At 36.6% G+C, this 5,550-nt stretch overlaps 1 long non-coding RNA gene across 1 annotated transcript; it reads right to left on the reverse strand.

Moving 5' to 3' along the window:
• Positions 1 to 207: 207 nt before the first annotated feature.
• On the reverse strand, positions 208 to 2,390 carry LOC113114459 (uncharacterized). Its single transcript, XR_003293733.1, has 3 exons — positions 1,906 to 2,390; positions 1,706 to 1,746; positions 208 to 669 (listed from the first exon to the last, which is right to left on the reverse strand). It is a non-coding gene; the product is annotated as an uncharacterized LOC113114459 (long non-coding RNA).
• Between the last annotated feature and the right edge of the window lie 3,160 nt (positions 2,391 to 5,550).

The following is a 5,550-nucleotide window of genomic DNA, read 5'->3' on the forward strand; positions in this document are numbered from 1 at the left end:
GTGACATACAGTCAAGTATGGTGCACACACACAGAGCAGTGAACACACCACACACCACACACACTGTGAGCACACACCCGGAGCAGTGGGCATCATTTATGCTGCGGCGCCCGGGGAGCAGTTGGGGGTTCAGTGCCTTGCTCAAGGGCACCTAAGTCGTGGTATTGAAGGTGGAGAGAGAACTGTACATGCACTCCCCCCACCCACAATTCCTGCCGGCCTGAGACTCGAACTCACAACCCTTCGATTGGGAGTCCAACCCTCTAACCATTAGGCCACGACTTCCCCAAATAACATCCATTTAGTAGTCTGACAACTGAAATCAACCTTGACTGAATTATTTCCTTTTCTTACAGTAGGTGCATAGTGGATTGATATAACTGTAGCATTATTGAGCATGCAATACTTTGAGTTTTCCTGTAGTCAAGAAATAGATGTTTGTAATAATATGCATATTTACAAATGTAAAAGGTCCTGGGTGTATGAATTATCTTGAAAAAAATATATATGTATATCCTAAATCAGTTTCCTCTGGTCATGGTCTTCCTGAAGATGAAGGCAGTCTATTTCACTGTTAGTCCTCTCTTGTGAGTCTCCAGAAAGATCCAATCAGTTAGAAGGCAGTGGAGAGGTGTGAGCCACACTGTGTCCATCGGTCATTCATCTTGTCTGTGGAATAAAATAAATACGAGCACTTATGTGTTATAGTTATTGTTTGGATTCAGAATAATACTAATAGTGCTGATTAGTGCTACAATAGTGCTACAAAAGTGTAAAGGCTCCAGAGTCCTTATATTCATTACTTGTGTGTGTGTGTGTGTGTGTGTGTGTGTGTGTTCATTCTGTGAAACCCCTATTATCTAAAATATGTATTATTATTTTCAATGATTTGTTTAAATAAATGAAGCATTTCTTATTTTTGAATGTTTTATTTTCATACTTTTTTAATAATTATTTATTCTGAAAGTGACGTGACGTCCAAGCGCATACACACAGAAGTGAGTACTGAACACACACCTGGACAGTGTGGGGGAAAGTTATTTTGAAAAGTAATGCATTACAGTATTGCAATACTCGCTAAAAAAGTAACTAATTACATTACTTAGTTCATTTTTTTTTATGGAAAGTAATGCATAACGTTACATGCATGCGTTACTTTTGCATTACTTTTGCATAATGTTTCTAAATATGAGAAAGGCTTGATTGTTTTTAATAAGAATTTAAATGTATAGCAAATGTAATAGTCCTTTCACACTAAAAAGTGTAATGAATAAACCTCAGGCTGAAAAAAAAAACAACGAAGCACAATTGTTAGTTTATCTAAAGTAATTTTTGCTTATGGTTGAACTGGATCATCAAAGGTCAGCAGCAAACACATAATTTTATAAAATGGGATTAAATACATTTGTGTCAACACCTTTAATTATTGCAGGTTTGCGTCATATTCTAAATTCGCATTTCACTGTTTTAATTCATTCTGATGATAATAGCTGAAATTATAAGCATCAGCAGTTAAATCAGGACAGGTAACAGGCTGAAGCCTCAATCAGGGAAGAAAAATTGATACATCAGATGTGTGATATCTGGGTTTGTATTTGATTTAAGTATTGACTGGAGAACGGTATATTGCTATTCATTTATTATTTATTTATTTATTGTTGTTTTTGATATTGTGAAAATATTTCCTATTTAATCATATACTTACGTACATCCTCTTGGATTTCAAAGTTTTCGACAACTTGTAATCTGTAAGAGAAATGTAGATATTCCTTGGTTTAGATGCACAGTTTTGACATTTCGGCTCAAAGCATACAAATATTTAAACATTATATACAGCAGCATGAAATCAGGATGCAGTAAAAAAACAACTGTTCAAGATAACAGTAGGATAAAACACGAAGTTACCCCCAGTCTGATGATATTCTCGTTCGGTGAAGCTGACGCTGCAGCTTCTGTGAAGGAAACAGAATTACAGATGAAATGATATGCATAAGTGATGTAACACATTCATCGAAGGGCAGTTACAGATTAAGTGTGAGTATGGTGACCTAATGATGATGACCGTAAGATTTGAGAAAAATCTGTTTATTTCTGCTACAGGTGGTTTCTGGATACAGTGTTATTTTTTTAACAAGGCAGCAGACATCAATAAATAATTAAATATCCTTTCTAAATCAATTTCCTGCTATTAAGAAGCCTACAAAAACTGGAACCTCACAAAACAGCTTCAGTGATAAACCATTTCTTCTATTAGTTTACACAGCTAAAGCTTTCAATAGCTGATGGTGAAGCCGTCTTTTATCAGGTAGTGCTGATGGGACGATGTGCGTCAGTCAATTAGATGGCTTTTTTCTGAGCCTCCAAAGTGACTACTGACATAAAACATTAAATTTAGAGCACAAGTGACTGCCTCAAAAAATTGCATGCTCCAGCTGAGCAACAGACTCTCCTAATGGACATACACTGGACGATTATAAAGAAAATTTTCAATTCACTAGCTAGGACCACACCACAAACCAGCTATGTAACTAGGGAAGAGTAGAAAGAGGATGAAGGGGTCGAGGGAATGGGATGATGGTCAGGTTGATCAGGGCATCTTGAATTGATGGCTCAGGGAGACTCAGGGTGGGGGTACCGTCTCTAGCGTATATTTAGGCCAGACAATGAGGACCCCCTGTTACAACCTGATAGAAATAAAATGTGGGATAAGGTTGGCTGAATGGATGAGGAAGGGAGGGAAGGGTGGGTTCGAGAGAACGAGACTAGCAGAGCGGTTTGAGGTGGCCTGGTATATATGGAGGTTTTGGAAGTCAGGTGATTGTTTGAGGCGTGGCCCTGCTCCCGAACTTTAGTTAACCTCACTTAACTCCATTTGTCAAGCCACTTTAAATAACTGTTTAGAGAACTCATAATATAATTTAAAAATGAATTACAAGCTAAGTTAATCCTAGAGTATCTCTCTCAATTCACTTCAGTTCAATTCAATTCGATTCAAAATGTGCTTTATTGGCATGACAATTGGTAAAAATTTATTTTCAAAGCATAGTGTTTACATTGCATGTGTTTGTGGTCACATCCCTGATTTGTTGACTCCTCTCTCTTCAGTCCAATAAGTTAAATAATTTTCTTTTTGTGCTTTTATAATTTGGTTGGGCCAAATTTTGTGGATGACATTATCAGAGTCCTGATGCTGGCTGTTGTAGTCATGTTAGTTTGTTTCTGCAGCTTCAGGAGCATCTGAATCAGGGCAGGGGACTTTTTTCAGGGTTCACTTCATGGTTTTTAAGGAGTTGGGGTCATTCATTTTTAGTTGATTTTCCAAAATTTGATTGCTCATTTCTCATTGCGCATTAGGGTATTGGCCTAATTTTGCCCTGCATGCATTGTTCATAGTGTTCCTCTGTACTCTGTCGAAACTCTTACAGAGTCTTACAGATTTTTGTCCCATTTTACAAATTCGTGATTTAGGATTGAGGACCCCACACTTCACTGCCATAAAATGCAATAGGTTCTATGACTGACTGGAATATTTTGAGCCAGATTCATATTGGTATTTCAATTTGGACAGATTTTTTAATAGCATAAAAGGTCCTTCTCGCTTTCTCTTTTAGCTCATTCACAGCCTAATTTAGTTTACTAGTTGCATTTATCTTCAACCAGATCATCTGCAAACAGCAAGAGCTTTATATTGGAGTCTTGTAGAATGATGTCAGGGGCTGCTGAGTTTTCTAGGAGTTTTGCCAATTCATTAATGTAGATATTAAAGAGGGTCGGTGATAGTGGAAAGCTCTGCCTTACACCCCGTCCTTGAGTGAAGAATTCTGTTTGTTTATTTTGACAGCAGACCTTCATGAAAAATTCATGCCCTTCAAACTCGATCAGGGTGTGTAGGGTGAAGATGTGGTCTGTTGTTCTATAATTTGGTAAGAATCCAATCTGTCTTTTGCTGAGGACATTGTGCTCTGTGATGAAGTGCACAGGTATTGCAGAACAGCTTCCCCAGATTACTGCTCACACAGATGCCTCTGTAATAGTTTGGGTCTGATTTGTCTCCACTCTTGACTATTGGCATTATGAGTACTTGACTACAGGCTTCAGGGAAATGACCAACACTCAGAACCAAGTTGAACAGTTTTATTAGGGCTGATCTTAATTAGTGCTCTGTGTTCTTGAGCACTTCTGATCCACTTTCTTATTTGTTTATTCTTGTTTATTTCTGTAATGGGGCAGTCTAATGGTTTTGGATATTTACCAATTATATGTTCCATAAGAATCCATTTTTAAATGTTTGGGTTTGTTCTGGGTTCATTGTAATGTCACTATAAAGTTGTTCAAAGTGATTTTTTCCAGGTGTCTCCATTTTGTATGGCTGCTTGTTAATGATGTTTTTTAGGCCAGTGATTCCAGCTGTCACAGAAATTCTTAGAATGTACAGATTCTTCAATAGTTTTGAGTTGATTTTGGATTTACTGTTCTTTCTTTTTTCTGAGTGTACTTTTATGAAACTTTTATGTACTTTTTAGCTGAAATTCAGTGTGCTTTATTTGACCCAGTTAAGTAGGACTTTATAATAAATATATGTAATTTCATATTATTACTTTTATTGTCTACTGTTCTACTGAAATGTGTTTCATGTATTTCAATATATTTGTAATTTCTCATTTGAGATGATGTAGTTATAATTGAATACATTTAAAATATACTAACTTGAAATGTAACACTGAATAACAAACTACAGTAAAATCTATAATTAAGTACTTTACATTTTGGCACATTCAGTACAATATTACAAGTGGGAAAATATTATTTGTTCTGATGATGAAAAGGATCTTTAAAGTCAAAATTCACCGTTGTATTAGTGGTGCAACTACAATGATTTCTCGTGAGAATGTCAGTCAGGTGATAATAGCATCAAGCTGTGTGCCTGCTTTTCATCAGTGGGTACAGCATATATTACAAGTGGGCTTGTTTTGGTTTGAGTCTGATTTACTTAACCTCAATAACCTGGAGAGATTTTCTGGTACACATTTAGCCAAAAAGACTACATTAAAGCTGCAGTCGGTAACTTTTGACACTCTAGCGGTTAATAAACAGAACTGCTTGCGTCTTGTGGAAGAACATTGAAGCCAGAGCTACTTCTCTCTGTTTATGTCTATGAAGAATCACAACGGTACTGGGTTACTCTGCTGCGGTACCCCCGAAGCAGTACCCCGAATTTTGTAAATCTTGAACACAAAAAAAAAGTTACGGACCGCAGCTCTGATTGGTTGTTTCTTACCGGGAGCGGATGGATTTCTGCAAATGGCAATAGGACCACTGGGAGGTATGGGAGCATATGGGTAGCATTATTCAATTTGGGATGTAATATGCAAAATGACAATGCAATATGTAAAATGGCAATGCATTTCTGTATTTACATTTACATTTTCCAATACATTTGTGCAAAGTTTGGTGCAAATATGAAAATGAAAATTTAAATTTCATAAGTTTAATTTGCCATTTCATACACCAGTTTTAACATGTTAAATGAATATGAATTTTAACGCTTTA

Source organism: Carassius auratus, chromosome 14, assembly GCF_003368295.1.
Source record: "Carassius auratus strain Wakin chromosome 14, ASM336829v1, whole genome shotgun sequence".
Lineage (NCBI taxonomy): Eukaryota > Metazoa > Chordata > Actinopteri > Cypriniformes > Cyprinidae > Carassius > Carassius auratus.